The sequence below is a fragment of the Mustelus asterias genome, chromosome 1 (assembly GCF_964213995.1).
Source record: "Mustelus asterias chromosome 1, sMusAst1.hap1.1, whole genome shotgun sequence".
NCBI lineage: Eukaryota > Metazoa > Chordata > Chondrichthyes > Carcharhiniformes > Triakidae > Mustelus > Mustelus asterias.
In genome coordinates, this window is record NC_135801.1 from 30,186,071 (window position 1) to 30,210,070 (window position 24,000).

A 24,000-nucleotide genomic window follows, 5' to 3' on the forward strand; every position below is an offset into this window, starting at 1 on the left:
TAAGAAACAATAGTGGTGCCATTACACTATTGCCTATATTCTATAGGCACCAACTAGTGAGAAAAATACAGAGAAGCTAATTTGCAGGTAAAATACAGAGATGCAAGAACTTTGAGTAGTGATAATGGGGAACTTTAATTATCCTAATACAGACTGGGATAGTATTACAGATAAGGACAGAGAGGAAGAAGTGTTTCTGCAGTGTACTCAAGAAACAATGATTCCTACATTTCTGGCACAATTGAGAAATATGTATTGCTGGATCTGGTTCTGGGAAATAAGGTGCGTCAAGTGGATCAACTGTCAAAATGGAGACATTTAGAAAACAGTGATCATTGTAGCATAAAGTTTAGGTTAGCTATGGAAAAAGCCAAGGAGCAATCCGGAGAAATAAAACTACTTAATAGAGGTGGACCAATTTCACTAGGCTGAGAACCAACGCATCCTGGGTAAATTGGAATGAGATTGGCAGACAAAACTATAACAGAACCAATGGACTGCTATTAACAAAGAGATAGTTCAGATATAAATGTTGCACATTCCCACAAAAGCTGCCTGGATGACAAAAGAGATAGAGAGTAAGATGAAGCAGAAATAAGGTGCGTATGACAAATGTCAGGTTGATAAGGCAAGAGGACCAGGCTGAATATATAAAGTTCAGAAGTGAAATGAAAAAGGAAATAAGAGAGGCAAAGGCAGAGTATGACAACAAACTAGTGACTTTCATAAAGGGTATTCTAAAAGTCTTCTATATGCAGTGAAAGGGTAGTTAGACAAAGGGTGAGATCAATTAGGACCAAAAACCAGATCTATGCATGGAGGCAGAGGGCATAGCTGAGGTAATACATAAGTACTTTGCATGTGTCTTTACAAAAGAAGATGATTTCAAAGCCATAGGGGAGGGGGAGGTAATTGACATTCTGGATGGACTAAAAGTTGATAAACAGGTTGCCTGGACTTAAAGTTGCGAAGACACCAGAACCAGGTAGGATGCATCCAAGGATGCAGAGGGAAGTAAGGGCATAAATTGTGGAGGCAATGACCATAATTACTCAAGCCTCTTTAGAGAGAGGGATGATGCCAGAGGACTGGAGAATTGTAACATTACCAGCCTTGTTCAAAAAAGGTTGCAAGGATATGCCAGTCATTTTACTTCAATGGTAGGAAAGCTTTTAGAAATGATAATCCAGGTCAAAATTAACAGTCACTTGGACATGTTTGGATTAATTAAGGCAAGCCAGCATGGATTTGTTAAAGACAAATCATGTTTAACTTGAATAAGATTCTCGTTGAGGTCACAGAAGTGGGTAATGGATTTGATTTGTTATGCATGGACTTCCAAAAGGAGTTTGATAAAGTGCCACATAACAACTTATCAGCAAAGTTGAAGCCCATAACATAAAAGGACAGTGGCAGTATGGAAACAGAGAGTAGTGGCAAAGAGTTGCCTTTTAGACTGGAGTCAATATTTGAAACACTGCTTTTGTTGATCTATACTAATGACTTGGACTTGGGTGTATAAGGCAGGATTTACTGTGAGGAGGATAGTGATAGACTTCAAGGAGACATTGCTGGACTTGTGAAATGGGCAAACACATCAGCTAAAATGTATTTCAGAGAAGTATGATGTGAGACATTTTGGTTGGAAGCAGGAGCAAAGGCAATATAAACTAAAAGATACAATTTTAAACAGGGCACAGGAACACACGGGCCTGGGAGTACATGTGCACAAATAGCTGAAGTAGGTAAGACAGGTTGACAAATTGGTAAAATAAAAGGCAGATCCTGAGCTTCTTAAATTATGGCATACAATACAAAAACAAGGAAGTTATGATGAAGCTTTATAAAATACTAGTTTGGCCTCAGGTGGAATATTTTGTCCAGTTCTAGGCACCACACATAGGACAGATGTGAAGGCATTGGAGAGCGCAGTAAAGATTTCTAAGAATGGTTCCAGGGGTGAGAGATTTCAGTTCGGAAGATTAATTGGAGAAGCTGGGGTTGTTCTCATTCAAGAACAGTTGATAGGTGATCTAATAAAGGCGTTAAAATTCATGAGGACAGAGTAGATAGAAACAGTTCTCAGCAGCTGAGGGATCGAAAACATGTGGAAAATATCTATTTGTGGAACGAGTGGTTACAATTTGGAGTGCACTTCCTGAGAATGTAGTGGAGACAGATTCAATCATGGCTTTCAAAAGGGGATTGGATAAGTACCTGGAGATAAAAAAAACTTATAGGGAAAGGATAAGGGTGTGGGACTAACTGGATGCTCTTGGAGAGAGCTTGTGCGGACTTAATGAGCCATATAATGTCCTTCTGTGTCATAACTATTATATGATTTCATAACTATTCTGTCCCTTATTCTGAGATTATGACATTTAATTCTGTACTCTGCAGCCAGAAGAAACAGTCTCTTTGCATCTGCTCTTTCTAATGACATCACTTGTCATTCTTCTAAACTCAAAGAATATAGACCTCAATCTCTTCTTGGACAACTGCACTATCATCTCAGGAATCAAGTTAGTAAACTTTCATAGAATCCCAGATTCCCTACACTGCAGAAAGAGGCCAACCAACCCATCGAGTCTGCACCAACTCTCCGAAAGAGCACCCCACCTAGGCCCTCCCCTCTGCCCTAACCCACTTATTTACCCTGGCCAATCCACCTAACCTGCACATCTTTGGACTGTGGGAAGAAACCAAAGCACCCACAGGAAATCCATGCAGACACAGGGAGGACATTCAAACTCCACACAGTCACCCAAGGCTGGAATTGAACCTGGGTCCCTGGTACTGTGAGGCAGCAGTGCTAACCACTGTGCCACCATGCTTCCAAGTCAAGTATATCCTTCCTCAGGCAAGGAGAACAAAACTGTGCACAGGACTCCAGATGCAGTGCCACCAAATTCCTATGTAATTGCAGCAATACTTACACACTCGTATACTCCTAATTGCTTTCAATAGAGGCTAACATACCTTTTACCATCCTAATTGCTTGTTGTATCTGTATGTCAACTTTGTGTGATCTATGAACATGGACATCCAAATCCCACTGAACACAACATTTATTAGTTTCTCACACGAAACAAAATCTTCTTTTCCTTTCTTCCTACCAAAGTGGCATTGCACACAGCCCCACATTATCTGTCACTTTCTTGTCCAATGAAATAACTGGTTTATATCTCTTTGCCACTTTTTTTACATCCTTCTCACAAATTTATTTTCTACCTAGCATTTCCTTCAGCAAACTTGGGCCTCTTTAAACCACTAATATCGTTTGTGAACAGCACTGGTCCTTGAAGCACTTCACTAGATACATCCTACCATCCGGAAAATGAACCATCTATTCCTCATCTGCTTTCTGGCCATTAACCAATCGTCAATCCACATTAACACATTAACCCAATACCATAAATCCTAATCTTGTGTAAAAACCTATCGTGTAGCAACTTGTATGGCAATTTGTGTGGGAGGTGATGGCCTAGTGGTATTATCGCTACACTATTAATCCAGAAACTCAGCTAATGTTCTGGGGACCCGGGTTTGAATCCCGCCAAGGCAGATGGTGGAATTTGAATTCAATAAAAAATATCTGGAATTAAGAATCTACTGATGACCATGAAACCATTGTTGATTGTCAGAAAAACCCATCTGGTTCACTAATGTCCTTTAGGGAAGGAAATCTACTGTCCTTACCTGGTCTGGCTTACATGTGACTCCAGAGCCACAGCAATGTGGTTGACTCTCAACTGCCCTCAAGCAACTAAGGGTGGGCAATAAATGCTGGCCAGCCAGCGACGCCCATGTCCCATGAATGAATAAACAAAAACTTAGAGAATACCTTCTGAAATGTTACTTCTAGTGATACCAATACTTTGCTGGTTGCACCCTCAAAAACTTGAATGTATTTGCCAAATACAATTGGCCTTTCGCAAAGCAGTGCTGTGCCTGTCCAATTATATGACGATTTCCAAATCCCCTATTACCACATCTTTAATAATTATTTCTAGCATTTTCATTTCTGCTAATGTTGCCTAATCGGCCAAAGTTCCTTGTTCCCTCTCTTTCCTTTCTTGAACAGCAAAGTTATATTTGCTACCTATTAATCCATGTTCTAGAATCTCAGGAAATCTGTAAAATCTATAACAGGGTCCATGTGAGAAGATATAGTTTAAAGAAAATAAGGAAGGGGATTCTCGGAGCCTGCTGGCTCCAATCATGAATTGCAATGGTCCAGAGAATCAGGAGTCAGTGGATAAGTGGGTTTGACAAAGACAGAGTGAAACCACAGACTGTCAATCAGGATTAGACTCTGTCCAGATTGCGGTCAGGATCAGTGGGGCACTTGAGGTGCAGTAAACCGTGAAGGGAAATCAAACTAAACACAGGTGGCTGGAGGATGATAGAAATACATTGATCTGACAGTGGAATCTCTTATGAGGCATTGCACATTAAACTTGCTACAGATCAAGTGCAATGGAGAGGGTTTCAATGATTTCGACTTGCTGGGACGCCTCAGCAACTTCAAAAAAAGCTGTGTGCCGACATTGGGGCTGAGTGCACAGCTGGGCAGTCTGGAACTGCCCACCCCCACCCCCAGTGAAATTATAATCTCCTCTCTGTTGGAGGACTTCAAAAGGATCTGCTCACACCTGCAGCTTCTGACAGGGAGAAAGGGTGCAGGCTGCATTCCATCAGAAACCCACATCCGGAAGTGCTAAACTGGCTGGCTCCATTGCAGACATAGATATTTCCTATGCCTCTGCAATTTTCATAGAGTTAGGCCAGGTTTCTAAAAGTGCCACGGTTCAAAACGTCCCCCTCATGCTCCGAAGTCAATTTACAATCCCACCCCCCCCCCCCGCTCCCCACCCCCCCGTATGTTCCCTCATGCCACCTATGCTAAGCTCTTCACTTCCACCCACCTCCCCCCCCAACCCCCATGACCCTTCATACCCCCTTACCAAGCTCTGCCCTTATAATCACCCTTTCAGGCCCCTCATGTTCCCATGGCAAGCTCTGTCCCCATGCAAAGCTCTGCCCTTCCACCAGCCCATGTCTCCTCATGTCCCCGATGCCAGGGTCTGCCCTTCCATCCACCCCGTCAGGCCCCTTATTCCCCCTTACCAAGCTTTGACACTTTCATGCTCATTAACCCACTTTATACTTTATAGAACCAATAAACACCACAATGTAAAGTGGCATGTTTAAAAAATACTTTGAAAAAATGTAACCCATTGATCACTTTCACCTATGAAAAAGGTTTGGATAGCAAGCTACCGAAAATGTCAATTATCCAGTTCCTTTGAAGTTTCAAAAATCACAAATCAAACATTGTGAAATTGACCAGAGAGATCAGGGAGCCTGAGCTGTCAATCAAACAACGTTTCCACTGGGGAGCAGGTGTTTTGTTATTCCAATAGATATCTGGATCCTTAGCCAAGCGTACAAGGATGAAAATCTATGCCTGTGTCTCAGGAGTAGAACTTAAATCTACATCTTGCTTATACAAAGGAATAGGTGCCATCACTGAGCCACGGCACAAAATTGGGAATTAGACTATGTTAATACTGTTGAATGTCAAAGGGATGTGGTTTGGCTCTCTTTTGTTGGAGATTTCCATTGCCTGCCCTTTGTGTGAAATGAATTTTACTTGTCACTTATCAGTGCAAGCTAGAATGCTGTCCTGATCATCCTGCATGCAGTTGTGGATTGCTTCGTGATATGAAGAGTTAAAAATGGAACTAAACAATCATCAGCAAACATCCCCATTATGGAGGGAAAGTCATCAACAAAACAGCTGAACGGATGGGCTTAGGCCCTGCTGCATTATCCTGGGACTGAGATGATTAGCCTCAAACAACCACAACCATTTTCCTTTAGAACCATAGAAAATTACAGCTCAGAAACAGGCCTTTTGGCCCTTCTTGTCTGTGCTGAACCATTTTTTGCCTAGTCCCTCTGACCTGCACTTGGACCATATCCCTCCACACCCCTCTCATCCATGAACCCATCCAAGTTTTTCTTAAATGTTAAAAGTGACCCCGCATTTACCACTTTATCCGGCAGCTCATTCCACACTCCCACCACTCTCTGCGTGAAGAATATTCCCTTTAAACTTTTCTCTTTTCACCCTTAACCCATGCCCTCTGGTTTTTTTCTCCCCAAGCCTCAGCGGAAAAAGCCTGCTTGCATTCACTCTATCTATACCCATCAAAATCTTATACACCTCTATTAAATCTCCCCTCAATCTTCTACGCTCCAGGGAATAAAGTCCCAACCGATTCAATCTCTCTCTGTAACTCAGCTTCTCAAGTCCCGGCAACATCCTTGTGAACCTTCTCTGCACTCTTTCAACCTTATTTACATCCTTCCTGTAACTAGGTGACCAAAACTGTACACTATACTCCAAATTCGGCCTCACCAATGCTTTATACAACCTTACCATAACACTCCAACTTTTATACACGATACTCCGATTTATAAAGGCCAATGTACCAAAGGCACTCTTTACGACCCTATCCACCTGTGACGTCACTTTTAGGGAATTCTGCACCTGTATTCCCAGATCCCTCTGTTCAACTGCACTCTTCAGAGTCCTACCATTTACCCTGTACGTTCTACTTTAGTTTGTCCTTCCAAAGTGCAATATCTCACACTTGTCTGCGTTAAATTCCATTTGCCATTTTTCAGCCCATTTTTCTAGTTGGTCCAAATCCCTCTGCAAGCTTTGAAAACCTTCCTCACTGTCCACTACACCTCCAATCTTTGTATCATCAGCAAACTTGCTGATCCAATTTACCACATTATCATCTAGATCATTGATATGGATGAAAAACAACAATGGACCCAACACCGATCCCTGCGGCACACCACTAGTCACAGGCCTCCACTCAGAGAAGCAATCCTCCACAACCACTCTCTGGCTTCTTCCATTGAGCCAGTGTCTAATCCAATTTACTACCTCCCCATGTATACCTAGCGACTGAACCTTCCTAACTAACCTCCCATGAGGGACTTTGTCAAAGGCCTTGCTGAAATCCAGGTAGACAACATCCACCGCCTTCCCTTCATCCACTTTCCTGGTAACCTCCTCGAAAAACTCTAATAGATTGGTCAAACATGACCTACCACGCATAAAGCCATGTTGACTCTCCCTAATAAGTCCCTGTCTATCCAAATATTTGTAGATCCTATCCCTTATCACACCTTCCAATAACTTGCCCACCACCGACGTCAAACTTACTGGCCTATAATTTCCCGGATTTCTTTTGGAACCTTTTTTAAACAACGGAACAACATGAGCCACCCTCCAATCATCCGGCACCTCCCCCGTCAATACTGACATTTTAAATATGTCTGCCAGGGCCCCTGCAAGTTCAACACTAGCTTCCCTCAAGGTCCGTGGGAATACCCTGTCTGGTCCTGGGGATTTATCCACTCTGATTTGCCTCAAGACAGCGAGCACCTCCTCCCCTTTAATCTGTAAAGGTTCCATGACCTCCCTACCTGTTTGCCCTATTTCCGTAGACTCCATGCCCGTTTCCTCAGTAAATACGGATGCAAAAAAACCATTTAGTATCTCCCCCATCTCTTTTGGTTCCATACACAGTCTACCACTCTGGTCTTCAAGAGGACCAATTTTATCCCGCTCTATCCTTCTGCTCCTAACATACCTATAGAAGCTCTTTGGATTTTCCTTCACTCTGTCTGCCAAAGCAACCTCATGTCTTCTTTTAGCCCTCCTGATTTCCCTCTTAAGTAGCTTCTTGTACTTTTTATACTCCTGGAGCATCTGATCTGTTCCTTGCTGCCTGTACATTTCATACAACTCTCTCTTCCTCTTAATCACTGTTACAATCTCCCTTGGGAACCAAGGTTCCTTATTCCGATTTACTTTGCCTTTAATCCTGACAGGAACATACAAACTCTGCACTCTCAAAATTTCTCCTTTGAAGGCCACCCACTTTCCATTTACATCCTTACCAGAGAACAGCCTGTGCCAATCCACACTTCCCAGATCCCTCCTCATTTCATCAAATTTGGCCTTTTTCCAGTTCAGAACTTCAACCCGAGGACCAGATCTATCCTTATCCACGATCAGATTGAAACTAATGGCATTATGATCACTGGATCCAAAGTGTTCCCTCACACTCACATCCATCACCTGCCCTAACTCATTTCCCAATAGGAGATCCAATATCGCATCCTCTCTAGTTGGCACCTCTATATTCTGATGTAGAAAATTCTCCTGAACACATTTTACAAACTCTCCCCCAGCTAAACCTTTAACAGTATGCGAGTCCCAATCTATATGTGGAGTATTAAAATCCCCTACTATCACAACTTTGTGTTTCTTGCAGTTGTCAGCTATCTCTCCGCTGATTTGCTCCTCCAATTCTCGCTGACTATTGGGTGGTCTATAATACAACCCCATTAATGTGGTCATACCTTTCTTGTTTCTCAGCTCCACCCATAGGGCCTCTGTAGACAAGCTCCCTAATCTATCCTGCCTGAGTACCGCTGTAACATTTTCCCTGACCAACAATGCCACCCCCCCACCTTTTATCCCTCTGCCTCTATCCCACCTGAAACATTGGAACCCTGGAACATTGAGCTGCCAGTCCTGCCCCTCCTGTAGCCAAGTTTCACTAATGGCTATAATGTCATATTTCCATGTGTCTATCCACGCCTTCAGCTCATCTGCCTTCCCCACAATACTCCTGGCATTGAAATAGACACACCTCAAAAAGATTATTTCCACCACACTCTACCCTTCTATTTGTGATTTTGCTTGAACTAACCTGTCTTTTTACCCCTGCTCCACTATCTGCTCTGGCACTCTGGTTCCCATCCCCCTGCAAATCTAGTTTAAACGCTCCCCAATAACACTAGCAAATCTCCCTGCAAGTATATTGGTCCCCTTGTAGTTTAGGTGTAACCCGTCTCTCTTGTACAGGTCCGACCTGCCCCAGAAGAGGTCCCAATGATCCAAGAATTGGAAACCCTGCCCCCTGCACCAGTTCCTCAGCCACGTGTTCATCCGCCCAAGCATCCGACTCCTGCCCTCACTGGCATGTGGCTCAGGTAGCAATCCTGAGATTACTACCCTCGGGGTCCTGCTTTTTAACTTCCCTCCAAGCTCTTTGTACTCACTCTTTAGGACCTCCTCACTCTTCCTTCCCACGTCATTGGTACCGATGTGTACCACGACATCTGGCCGATCACCTTCCCACTTTAGAACGCTGTGCACGCGATCAGAGACATCGCTGACCTTGGCACCTGGGAGGCAACAAACCATGCGGGAGTCTCTGTCCCGACCACAGAACCTCCTGTCCGTACCTCTGACCATTGAGTCCCCTATCACTACTGCTCTCCTCTTCTTCATCCCACCCTTTTGCGCTGTAGAACTAGACTCAGTATCAGAGTTCCGGCTGTCGCAGCTTGTCCCAGGTAAAGCATCTCCCACAACAGTATCCAATTCAGTATACCTGTTGTGGAGGGGTATGGCCACAGGGGAACCCTGCTCTGCCTGTCCTTTCACACTGCCATTTCCTCTCCTTACAGTAACCCAATTTCCTGTGCTCTGCTGCTTAGGTGTAACTATCTCCCTAAAGCTACTGTCTATATACTTCTCATTCTCCCGAATTAGATGGAGGTCATCAAGCTCCTTCCCCAGTTCCCCAACACGCTTTGCTAGCAGCTGCAGCTGAATGCATCTTTTGCAGGTGCTGTCGTCAGGGATACTGGAGGTCTCCCTGATCTGCCACATCCTGCAAGAGGAGCATTCCAACATCTTGCCTGGCATTATTTTTTACTCTGGGGGAAAAACAAGAATAAACTTTCTGGGAAAGAAAAAGCCTACTCTCACCTCTGCCTGTTCTCGCCGAAGCCCGTTTTGAGCCAAAGCCCTTCAGCTCTCACTCTGCCCCCTGCTCACTCTGCTGCCCGCTAACGATGCTGCCCGCTCAAAGGTGCGGCCTACTTTTAATCCCTCCAAAACCTTCCCAGGCTGCTGCTGGGCCTACTTCCTGTTTTGAAAAAAAAACCTTCGATTTTTTTCACTAATTTAACTGAAAAATAAATAAATAAAATGCACAAACAAGCTCCCTTACCCTCAGCCTGCTCCTGTGGAACAATGTGCTAGCTATGACTGGCTTGTTAGGCCAGTTCAGAGGACAGTGAAGAGTCAATCACATTACTGTGGGAATGGAGTCGTGCTTCAACCAGACGAGGTCGAAACAGCAGGGGATTTTATTTTGTGCCAATCCAGTAATTTCGTGGTTACCATTGCTGATACCAGCTTTTTATTCCAGCTTTTAAATTCTTCAACTGTCATGGTGGGATTTGAGCTCAGTGTCTGGATTATTAGTCCATGCCTCTGGTTTACTAGCCCCGTATGCTATTTCTGCCACTTTACTATGCTGTCAGGTGGCAAAGCTTATCAAAACACAATGAGGCAGGATTCCTTTTAAAAATGTGACTCCTGATTTCTGACCAATCAAGTTCTTCTTTAAGCATTGAGAAGAAATTAGATATAGCTCTTGTGGCAAGAGTGATCAAGGGATATGGGGGGGGGAAGGTGGGATCAGGATATTGAATTTGATGATCAGCCATAATCAAAATGAAAGTAAAGGTCAGAAGGGTAACGAACCAGAGAGTATTCCAGTGGCTGTCTCTCATAATAGGAAGGGCTCGGCGACAGGTGTGAGAGGGGAGGGGAGTGAGCAATTAGTGGAGGGGTCACCTGTGGTTGTCCCCCTCCAAAACAAGTATATTGTTTTGGATAGTGTGGAGGAGGATGACTCTCCAGGGGTAAGCCACAGTGACCAGGTCACTGGCACAGAGTCAGACTCTGTGGCCCGGAAAGGAAAGAGAGGGGTTAGGAGAGCAATAGTGGTGGGGGATGCGTCGGTTAGAGGCACGAACAGGCGATTCTGTGGGTGCGAACGGGACTCCAGGATGGTAGTCTGCCTACCTGGTGCTGGGGTAATGGATGTCTCCAAGCGGATAGGAGGCATCTTAAAAGGGGAAGTTAAAGAAACGGATGTCATTGTACACATTGGTGCAAATGACGTAGATAGGAAGAGCAGGGGGATCCTACGAGAGCAATTCAGGGAGTTGGGAAATAGACTAAAAAGTAGGGCCTCCAGGGTGGCCATCTTTGGGCTGCTCCCAATGCCTCGTGCCAGTGAGGCTAAGAATAGGGAGTTAGTACAATTGAATGCTTGGCTAAAGGACTGGTCCAGGAGGGAGGGCTTCATTTTTCTAGATCAATGGGAAGTTTTCAGGAGAGGATGGCACCTGTACAAAAAGGATGGGTCACAACTAAGTTGGAAGGGCACGAATATCCTGGCTGGGAGTTTTGCTAGTGCAGTTCAGAGGGGGTTAAACTAGTATGGCAGGGGGGTGGGGATCAAAATATTAGGTCTACAAGTGTAGAGGCTGGGGACGAGCTTGGGGCTAGGACAAGGCTGGCAAAGAAGAAGAGCACTCTGGGGAGGATGACCTCACTGGGCCTGGAGGTCTGGAGTGCTTATACTTCAATGCAAGGAGCGTAGCAGGTAAGACAGGTGAACTTAGGGCCTTAATGCTCATGAGGAATTTGGATGTGGTTGCGTTGACAGAGACTTGGTTGAAAGAGGGACAGGACTGGCAGCTGAATATTCCGGGGTACAAGTGTTTTAGGTGAGACAGAGGAGGGGCCAAAAGAGGTGGGGGAGTAGCAATATTAGTTGGAGAGCATATTACAGCGGTGCAGAGGGAGGACAATTCAGAGGGGTCGTGTAACCAGTCACTCTGGGTGGAGCCTAGAAACAGGAAGGGCGCAGTCACTATGTTGGGGGTATACTACAGGCCCCCCAACAGCCCAAGGGAAGTGGAAGAACGGATATGTCAGGAGATACTGGATAGGTGCAGGAAAAATAGGGTTGTTGTAGTGGGAGACTTCAACTTCCCTGGTATAGACTGGAAATCGCTGAGAGCTGGGACTCTGAATGGGGAGGAATTTGTAAAATGCGTACAGGAGGGTTCTTTGGAACAATATGTAGATAGCCCGACTAGAGAGGAGGCTATACTGGACCGAGTACTGGGGAATGAGCCCGGTCAGGTCTTCAAAGTTTCGGTAGGGGAACATGTGGCAAATAGTGATCACAATTCTGTTAGCTATAGGATAGTGATGGAAAAGGATGAGTGGTGTCCCAAGGGTAAGGTGTTGGATTGGGGGAAGGCTAACTTTAGTGGGATTAGGCAGAAATTGGCAGCTCTTGATTGGGAGAGGCTGTTTGAGGGTAAATCCACATCTGGCATGTGGGAGTCTTTTAAGGAACAGTTGTTAGGGCTGCAGGACAGGCATGTGCCGGTAAAAAAGGATAGGAAGGGTAGGATTCGAGAACCGTGGATAACCAGGGAAATTGAGGGACTGGTCAAAAAAAAGAGAGGCGTATGTTAGGTCCAGGCAGCTAAAAACGGAGGGAGCTCTGGAGGAGTACAAAGAAAGTAGGAAAGAACTCAAACGGGGAATTAGAAGGGCAAAAAGGGGTCACGAAATGTCCTTGGCAGACAGGATTAAGGAGAATCCCAAGGCATTTTATTCATACGTTAGGAACAAAAGGGTTGTCAGGGAAAAAATCGGACCACTCAGGGACAAAAGTGGGGAATTATGCTTAGAGCCCAAAGAAGTAGGGGAGATCCTAAATGAATACTTTGCGTCGGTATTCACAAAGGAGAGGGATGTGTTGACTGGGAGTGTCTCGGAGGGGAGTGTCGAACCGTTGGAGAAAATCTCCATTACAAGGGAGGAAGTGTTAGAGAATATGAAGACTGACAAATCCCCAGGGCCTGATGGAATCTATCCAAGGCTGCTCAGGGAGACGAGAGATGAAATCGCTGGGCCTCTGACGCAAATCTTTGTCTCGTCACTGGACACAGGTGAGGTCCCAGAGGATTGTAGGATAGCTAATGTGGTCCTGTTATTTAAGAAGGGTAGGAAGGATAACCCGGGTAATTATAGGCCTGTGAGCTTGACATCCGTGGTGGGGAAGTTGTTGGAGAAGATTCTTAGAGATAGGATGTATGCGCATTTAGAAAGGAATAAACTCATTAACGATAGTCAGCATGGTTTTGTGAGAGGGAGGTCATGCCTCACTAACCTGGTGGAGTTTTTTGAAGAAGAGACTAGAATGGTTGACGAGGGAAGGGTCGTGGATGTCGTCTATATGGACTTTAGTAAAGCGTTTGACAAAGTCCCTCATGGTAGGCTGGTGCAAAAGGTTGGATCTCATGGGATAAAGGGGGAGGTGGCTAGATGGGTGGAGAACTGGCTTGGTCACAGAACACAGAGGGTGGTAGTGGAAGGGTCTTTTTCCGGCTGGAGGCCTGTGACTAGTGGTGTTCCGCAGGGCTCTGTATTGGGACCTCTGCTGTTTGTGATTTATATAAACGATCTGGAAGAAGGTGTAACTGGAGTGATCAGTAAGTTTGCGGACGACACAAAATTGGCAGGACTTGCAGATAGTGAGGAGTATTGTCAGAGGCTATTGTTCAAAGACTATTTCCTCGGGTGGATGGAGCTATTACAAGGGGGCATAACTATAGGGTTCGTGGTGGGAGATACAGGAAGGATATCAGAGGTAGGTTCTTTACGCAGAGAGTGGTTGGGGTGTGGAATGGACTGCCTGCAGTGATAGTGGAGTCAGACACTTTAGGAACATTTAAGCGGTTATTGGATAGGCACATGGAGCACACCAGGATGATAGGGAGTGGGATAGCTTGATCTTGGTTTCAGATAAAGCTCGGCACAACATCGTGGGCCGAAGGGCCTGTTCTGTGCTGTACTGTTCTATATTCTATAGGCTACAGAAGGATATAGATAGGCTGGAAATTTGGGCAAAGAAATGGCAGATGGAGTTCAATCCTGATAAATGCAAAGTGATGCATTTTGGTAGAACTAATGTAGGGAGGAGCTATACGATAAATGGAAGAACCATAAAAGGTGTAGATACACAGAGGGACCTGGGTGTGCAAGTCCACAGATCCTTGAAGGTGACGTCACAGGTGGAGAAGGTGGTGAAGAAGGCATATGGCATGCTTGCCTTTATAGGACGGGGCATAGAGTATAAAAGTTGGGGTCTGATGTTGCAGATGTATAGAACGTTGGTTCGGCCGCATTTGGAATACTGCGTCCAGTTCTGGTCGCCACACTACCAGAAGGACGTGGAGGCTTTGGAGAGAGTACAGAGGAGGTTTACCAGGATGTTGCCTGGTATGGAGGGGCTTGGTTATGAGGAGAGATTGGGGAAACTGGGGTTGTTCTCCCTGGAAAGACGGAGGATGAGGGGAGACTTAATAGAGGTGTATAAAATTATGAAAGGCATAGATAGGGTGAACGGTGGGAAGCTTTTCCCCAGGTGGGTGGTGGCATTCACAAGGGGTCATAGGTTCAAGGTGAAGGGGGGGGAGGTTTAACACAGATATCAGAAGGACATATTTTACACAGAGGGTGGTGGGGGCCTGGAATGCGCTGCCAGGCAAGGTGGTGGAGGCGGACACACTGGGAACATTTAAGACTTATCTAGATAGCCACATGAACGGAGTGGGAATGGAGGGATACAAAAGAATGGTCTAGTTTGGACCAGGGAGCGGCACGGGCTTGGAGGGCCAAAGGGCCTGTTCCTGTGCTGTATTGTTCTTTGTTCTTTGAATGACGGGGCAGGCTTGAAGGGCTGGATGGCCTACTCCTGCTTCTATTTTCTACGTTTCTCTGTAAAGGGTTGTGTGGGCAAATGAATAACAAAGGAACTGAGGTAGTCACCAACAGTAATTTTACAGTGATTGTGTTTGGGTCCTGTGATTTAGATTTTGTATGTGCACAGTATTTTAAGTTAAATTAGAAGTGGAAAATTGATTTTCTTCACATTGACTTTAATTGCTACAGAAACAAAAAATTAAGTACTGCACAGGAAAAGGAAACACACACATCCACCGTTTATTTCTGCCAGAGTTACCTCTTTGCAGTGTGAAAGAACATCACTGCTTTTCATTATGTGTACAACTGGTAGAGTGACGGCTGTTTTTGGAACTCAAAACAATCTACAACCACAATATGAAACCGGATCATTGCTAACTTTATTGTGATATTTATTCAGTGTTAGCAATCGGAAGTCACTGTCCATTGACATCAAATCTGGTAAGAGAATAGAAGCTAACAGGTTTTCTGTTATTGCCAGATTTCTGAGCATACTATTTACAGTCCTGTTATTACAGGTAGTTCTATGAGTGCCTGGAAAGCCTTCCTCTCATATATTTATCATTGTCATTCAATATTTTCACAAAGATGGTTATTCATTTCTAATGCAAAACATTCATTTTGTAATTCACAGTATTTTGGTTTAAATTAAAAGAAAACTCTGAACTAATTCATGACCCTGCTGTAGAAATGCTGCTGCAGGTCATCACATCACGTGTTAATGGTTCTTTCTACAACATCAATTCCAACACTGCATCACCATATTTAAAAGGTTCAAATTCCCTTCCAAAAACCTTTTTTTTCAGATATTTATTGCATTCTCCAGTGTATCCCTATTTATGATACATTGCGGGTTAACTTGCAAATACATACAGATGAATCTCGCACAATGCTAAAATGTACAGAACTATTACATATCTGACAGGGTCAACATTTGCCCTTGACAGGAGGAGAACTTTGGACCAGAAAGAAGGGTGAATCAGGAATCGCACTGGCCACTGCTTGTAGGTGATATGGGGAAAGAGTACTTCCTGGGCTTGCTGATCTGAGTGTCATGAACCCCGATTCTTCTAAGTCATCCAATTATCTCTGGATCTTTTCAGTTGCGAAAACCATGAAACTGTGGGGTTAAGAGGAATGTGTTGCACTCATTCACAGGCATCATTCTCTCTGGATAATAAATGTCCCACAGATCGTTACCTATGTGTTCCTTCTGGACAGTAGCAAGTTGCATTTGAGGGTCAAAGCTTCAGGCTGCTAGAAGTGAGAACTGAATTAAATTATCAACTGCGCTGCAGATTTATTGTGTCTGCGGCAGGCCAAATACACGAGACTGGTTCTTGCATAAGGCATTAGGACCTCCTTCCAAGATACTTGGACAAAGAATATAAGCACTAAGAACAGGAGTGTGCCATACAACCCTTCAAGCCTGCTTCAATGTTCATTATGATCATGGCTTATCTTTGAGCTCAACGTATGAAATGGCCAAACTATTTGCAGATTACTGCTGGTCAGGCCAAGGTGAAATTTGCAAAGTACTTTTTTTTTAACGTATTTGGCAAGTAATAAAACATTCTAGAGTGATCCAATAGCATGAAGTGAAGTCCATCATCAGTTTTGGTAACACTAAATTGTAAAATAAAAGTTTTAAAGGTGCTCAGTTTATTTACGTCTCATTTAAACTGCAACCAGCTCCTATTCCAGAATTAAAGCAATGCTATTAGACCCAACTTTCAGTCCACTTGTCCCTTTAACGTTGCTGCTTGTTACGAGAGGAGAGTCCACAAAGTGTAAATATGGTCACCACACTCCAAAAGGATCTAGCGGAGATTTAGTAGAATAGTACCAATACAAGAAGCTTTAGTGTGGAGAGACTAGAGAAGCTGAGTATGTACTTTTTAAAGCAGAGAAAGTTAAGAGGGCATTTAGTCGAGATATTCAAAATTATTGAGGGTTTGGTGGAGTAAATAAGGAAAATGTGCTATCACTGGCTGGTACGTTCGTAACTAACGGAGAGAAATTTAAAATACTTGGCAGAGCACCATAGTGGAGAGTAGGAAAAATTACTTAATGCACTGAATAATGATATCAGATACGCTACCAGAAAGGATGCAGATTCAGTAATAACTTCTAAAAGGGAATTGGATATATACTTTAAAAATGCTGGGATATCAGGAACCATCTTCACTTTCAAAAGGAACAAAAGGAACAATTTCCCTATGGTACCTTCTGTACCATAGGGAAATTATTGGAGAGGATTCTTCGAGACAGGATTTACTCCCTCTTGGAAATAACTAGACATATTAGCGAGAGGCAACATGATTTTAGAATCATAGAAACATAGAAACACTACAGTACAGAGAGAGGCCATTCGGCCCATCGAGTCTGCACCAAACACAATCCCACCCAGGCCCTACCCCCATATCCCTACATATTGTGAAGGGGAGGTCGTGCCTCACTAACTTGATCGATTTTTTCGATGAAGTGACGAAGATGATTGATGAGGGTAGGGCAGTGAATGTTGTCTACATGGCCTTTGACAAGGTCCCTCATGGCAGACTGGTGCAGAAGGTGAAGTCGCATGGGATCAGAGGTGAGCTGGCAAGATGGATACAAAACTGGCTCGATCATAGAACAGTAAGAAGTCTCACAACACCAGGTTAAAGTCCAACAGGTTTATTTGGTAGCACAAGCCAAATAAACCTGTTGGACTTTAACCTGGTGTTGTGAGACTTCTTACTGTGCTTACCCCAGTCCAACGCCGGCAACTCCACATCATGTCGACCACAGAAGACACGGGGTAGCAGTGGAAGGGTGTATTTCTGAATGGAGGGCTGTGACAAGTGGCATTCCTCACGGATCGGTGCTGGGACATTTGCTGTTAATATATATAAATAAATGATTTGGAGGAAAATATAACTGGCTTGATTAACAAGTTTGCGGATGTCACAAAAGGTTGGTGGATTTTGCGGATAGCGATGAGGGCCATCAGAAAATACAGCAGGATACAGATCGGTTGGAGACTCGTGCGGAGAGATGGCAGATGTAGTTTAATCCGGACAAATGTGAGGTAATGCATCTTGGAAGTTCTAATACAGATAGGAAATACACAGTAAATGGCAGGACCCTATCAGTATTGACAGGTAGAGGGATCTGGGTGTACAGGTACACATGTCATTGAAAGTGGCAACACAGGTGGAGAAGGTAGTCAAGAAGGCATACGGCATGCTTGCCTTCATCGGCCGGGGCAGTGAGTTTAAAAATTGGCAAGTTATGTTGCAGGTTTATAGAACCTTAGTCAGGCCGCACTTGGGATATAATGTTCAATTCTAGTCGCCACATTACCTGAAGGATGTGGAGGCTTTGGAGTGGGCACAGAAAAAATTTACCAGGATATTGCCAGGTATGGAGGGCATCAGCTATGAGGAGAGGTTGGAGAAACCTGGTTTGTTCTCACTGGAACGACGGAGGTTGAGGGGCGACCTGATAGAAGTCTACAAGATTACGAGGGGTATGGACAAAGTGGATAGTCAGAGACTTTTTCCCAGAGTGGAAGAGTCAATTACTAGGGGGGCATAGGTTTAAGGTGAGAGGGGCAAGGTTTAAAGGAGATGTACGAGGCAAGTTTTTGTTTTACACAGAGGGTGGTGGGTGCCTGGAACGCACTGCCAGGGGAGGCAGTGGAAGCAGGTACGATACTGACTTTTAAGGGGTGTCTTAACAAATACATGAATAGGATGGGAATAGAGGGATATGGTCCCTGGAAGGGTAGGGGGTTTTAGTTCAGTCGGGCAGCATGGTCGGTGCAGGCTTGGAGGGCCGAAGGGCCTGTTCCTGTGCTGTAATTTTCTTTGTTCATAAGGTTCTATGAAACCAATTTTAATTCCTATTGGATGGATGGGAGCTGGCACAAGCAGGCAACAAAACAAAATAATCAATGCAGTGTTGTGATGCAGTATTGGTTTTAAAACTTTTCTGTGTGGGGCACATTCTGGTCACGGTTACAAATTTGGCACATTGTCCAGACCCCCAATAAATACAGCGTATGTTTGCTATATATAGTAAGTCCTGCTTGTCATGAACCCCTTGTTTCAATGAACCCAATAGTAAGACCCAAGTCTTTTCAATGGAAATTAACCCCGATGTAATGAACACTTAAGCAGGATTTACCCAGATGCAACAATGGAATTCAAGTTAAAACTTATTGAACAGTAACCTATAGTAATAGAAATCCCACATGACATTTGCCTTAATTGGATTGAATTAACTTGCCAACTGCAAACAAATTCCAGTGAGGTGGCAGACATATGGAAGCAACTGCAGTCATGCAACATGTGTGAAGATAACTGGCAAGAGATCACCTTTATGGCAAATTTAGAGAAGCCAAATTTTAAATGTGACTCATGAAGATCTCGATGAGATGGTCTATCACTGATTTGAGACAGCCAGTGAGAGTAACATTCCACAGTCGGGCGTTATATTCCACACAAGGACCAAAATATTTGCCAGTGGTTACCCTGGAGCTGCAGATCTTTTGGACTGGCTGACAAGATAGAAATAGTGTGCATTGAGAAAAGCATGAATAATATAAAGCAATCTACACTGTATAGCTTTTCTTTAAAGAGAATAAAATAATGTTCAATTCAAATTGATCCTATCTTCCTTTTTCTAATGCTGCAAATCACCAAACTCTCCTGTAATGATTTTCTGACAGTCCGAGAGGGTTAATTATAGTGAAGTCTGACTGTAATTCTCCAGTGTCAGGAATCCGCTGTTCCTGCTTCCAAAATACAGTACCAGCAACAAGAAGAACCCAATGATTTAATTGCAAAAACTTTTTAAAAACCACTATACAGCAACATAGTAGCATGCTTGTTTGGTCAGTAAATACAGAAAAAAATGATGATAAACATGGTTTCCCGCCCTCAGACTTTAACATGTAGAACCCCCAGAACCTCTACATCATTCATCGACTCCAATGTGAAAACCTATGGTGTACAATAATTGTAGCAAATAAAACTCAGAGATCATTTCAAAACATTTATACTTGAAAATTCAATTGAATTACAAAGAGATGGTGATTTAGAGTTTGCATTTACATTTATATTTATACTTCAGAATCACTGTTCCATCATGCTCCACAAGTATTAAAACTATCTCTGGAGGAAATTGGTTGCATTCACACCGTTCTTAAAGTCATTTAAAAAATCCAAAGTACAACGAGTTGAACAACTGCAACTCTCCATGTTTGATTTTACTGAATACAAGTCTGAATTGTTTGTGTACATACGCCGCTTACATGGAAAGTTGTTCCAAAAGATTGCTCACATTTCAAAAGCAAGTGTAACAGGCAGGCAGGCAGTGCTGCAGCTCAATGTCTATTCAATGATTTAGCTTCTACACAAACATCAAGTGAACAACCAATTTGCAGCACATCTTTCTAAGCGGCCGTACTATGTTGTAGTTATATTATGTCATTTGTTGAAACTAAATAGTTTTACCAGATATATTAGCACGATTATTTTGGTTGGAAGCTGAGAACAGTTGAAATCACGTACCATCTCAGGGGTTAAAAGGAGTTTGAAAGTGATGGCACACAATTCAGAACAGTTTTTAACACAAGCACTATGACAACATTTAATTTTAATGTCACTATCAGAAAAGCCCAAATCAGGCAGAAATCATTGCAGATGGCAAACACCTTATAAAGGACAGTCGAATAATATCATTGCTAATTAATTTCTTATTAGCGCTGTCAACTATATTTTTAATGATTGAAGAGAAATCATAGAATATTAGATTTTATTGTAACAATTGTAGGAACAAAATACACATCTTAAAGCATAATTTCTACCAATTATCAACCTTTACAGAAAAAATCCATGTCACGGAGTCCATTTACGAGAAGCAAGCCTTCATGCCTTACAACAACAGAGTAAAGATACAAATACAGATTCTACTAATAATGAAAACGACTAAACCACAACATGAAATTGAAAAACTTTGATGCATAATTAATCATGAAAGAGGAAGCAGGACGTTTAGTCATCGTGCTTGTGTTTTGACCTATAGATTCTTCATTTCATACAACTATATGCCAGCGCCGACTGGAGTATTTATTACACATATTTATTTTGCTGCTCCTCTTGTCAGCACACTTATCAGCTAATTAAATTTTAAAGCTGTTAATACCACACCTTGGGGACACTCTTCGTGTGCACAGATTGCATCCAATTTACATGTAGCTTTTTCCAAATGTTTGCACTGTTGAATTGATATTTGACATGCGTTGCTGCTTACTCAGCCAGCCCGACAATTGTCAATTAGCTCTAATACTCCTCATCCATACTTAGAAATATCTCACTTTGATTTCCATATCTCTATTGCTCAAAACATCTCAAGAAACAGCTAACACTGCTTGCAAAACAAATCTCATCAGAAAGTTGAATTCAACACGCAACTCTTCATTTTATTAAACTGCCACAGAAGGACACCAGGAAAATATTACGATTATAAAATGGAAAGCTTAATTGGAAAACACAATAAAACATAGGTTGAAAGAGATCTGGTGATTACTTACACTGCTTCTATTTTTCATTAAGAAGAGCAGGTTTCCTTTCAAGCGACACCATCTTTCTGTTAGTTCTGCGTGAGAAAATGAAACATTAATAAAATGGCATTTGGCTGGTGAAGGAAAAATGGTTCTGAAAGAAGATGCATCAGTAATAAAGGTCAGAGAAGAAAATCATTAGAAAATTCGTGCTCCAGCCAGCAGCTGCGTACATATGACAGCCTGCTAAATGCCAGATAACTCCCCAGAAGGCTCTTCTTACCCTGCAGCTGAGAGATTTGGTGACTGCAGCAGAAACCATCTGTTTTTTCATTGGCTTCTCATCTCACAGGGAAGCAGAAACAGGAACTTGTGTGATTTTATGTAAAACAAGGCGATGGTCTTTTTTTTCAAAAAAAAAGATAAAGATAAAGCCCGTGATAATGTATTACAGCAAGATAAACTGGCTTCAGTTATGCAAATCATTCTCAGCAAACCAGGCAGACAGGTTGAAATATTCATCAGAATTTTTCTTTTAAAAAAAAATGTGACCATGCAGTATAGTTCATCAAGTTGAAGCAAATTATTTTCAGTCTGCATGCAAAACATCAAATAATTTGCAAAACTAGTTTTGCGATATTCAACAATTAAAGTACAGATCAGGGAAGCATCCTCTCTGACAGTCAGTCAAGAAAAGATGCTTAAAAAGCAACTCAAGGTAAAAATAGACAAGAACACCCCCATTTGGAATAAATACAAGGCCTTGAGAAAAGTGCAGGGGAGGCAGGTTGCAGGAAACAAACCTGGGGAGGCCGGCGACACGGACAGCCTGCCAACTTTAATGGCAGGGTCGCATTTAAATACAAAATGTGACAAACCTAACAACTGGATTAACTATCTGGCCAGCAAGCAGGAATGTCCATCTAGAAGCAAGAGACTGCAGCCAGGAGCTTGTGTGACTGGCAGTCAATGGTAGGTAGAACTGTGGGGGCAACGATCAGAAACGGAGGGAGGAAGGGAGAAGTGGGGAGCAGGGGGTGGAGAGAAAGGGAATGGCCACCATTTGAGATGGGGGGGGTGGGGGGGGAGAGACATGGTGGCAGAATGGCAGAAAACCCTGCGAAAGATCAGAAAAGGGCAAAATAATCTGCCACAGATCAGGAGCAGGGCTAACCTCGGACAAGTGAGGCTCAAAACTTCCCTGTAACTCCGGTGGCCCACAGGGATGGCTGAAGTAAAATTTTAAAATTTAATTTCTGGGTCACCTGTGGTCCTGGAGCTGCCCATCAGCAGGTTTTGTCCAACAGGTAAAGACATTGGCCCCTCATTCAAACCCCAGGTTGAAATTGCAGGTTCAATCCCGATGATATCATTGGATCTGATCGACATATTCAAAGTTGAACCCGCACTTCTGTCCTGCAGGCATCCTGCTCGCCTGTTCAAATGAACAGGTGGATTTTGGGACAATATTGGGATAGTGTGAGTTAGCACTGCTGCCTCACTGTGCCAGGGACCCGGGTTTGATTCCTGGCTTGGGTCACTGTGCGGACTCTGCACATTCTCCCTGTGTCTGTGTGGGTTTCCGCCAGGTGCTCTAGTTTCCTTCCACAGTCCAAATGACTTGTTGGTTAGGTGCACTGGCTATGCTAAATTCTCCCTCAGTGTACCCGAACAGGCGCTGGAGTGTGGCGACTAGGGGATTTTCACAGTATCTTCATTGCATTTTTAATGTAAGCCTACTTGTGGCACAAATTAAGAAATAAATGAACAACACAAAGGCAGTAGGGACGGAAAAGGGGAAATTACTTGCATAATTTTACATGCCCCATCCCCAATAATTTTCCAACTTCCAGGAGGGGGGTAGTTATAAATTAAAATCAAACGGATTCCCTTGTGTGGTGGAAATGCAATTTTTAAGCAAATAATCGTGCCCAGCGTATTTTGCCATGATAAAATTGTCCTGATAAGAATATTAACAATTGACTCGTAAAGTTATATAATAGAGAAGTCTGGTAATTCTGAAACAATATACAACTTGAGAAGCTGGATAAATTTTTATTCAGCCAAATTTGTAATGAACAAAGAAGTCAGGGATCATGGGGGAGACGGGAAAGTGGAGTTGAGCCCATGATCAGATCAGCCACGAACTTATTTAATGGCGGAGCAGGCTCACGGGGCCAAATGGCCCACTCCTGCCCTTATCTCTTATGTTTCTTATGTTCTCTTAAATTTTTCAATATGACTTTAGGAACACAAAGCAATGCAAGTCTCCTGCTTGCTATTCAAATCTACAAATGGCTTCACTCAGTATGCACTTTAATTTATATCAATGTGAAATATCAATAACGTGTATATTTCCACTGCAATCAAAAAGAATTCAGAAAACATCAAGCTTGCTAAACAGTAATATATCGTTTCCTTTCACTTGCTTGGAACAATTCTCAATTTTTCAAACAATGGTCTGGATTTTTAAACGGTAACGTGTGCAAAGTACCTTGAGAAGCCAATAGCCAGATTCTCGCCAGCGAGATCTCATAGCCTGATCATCCCCAACCCCCATCATTGGCCTAACAAAGCTTCTGCCCAGGAAGGTCCGGAACCTCATTCTATATTCAAATGTCATTAACGGGATCCCCGTTGTATTATCCTCCCATATGACTTCACGTCGGCGAAGTTTACAATAGGTTTGTAAAAGTGCAAA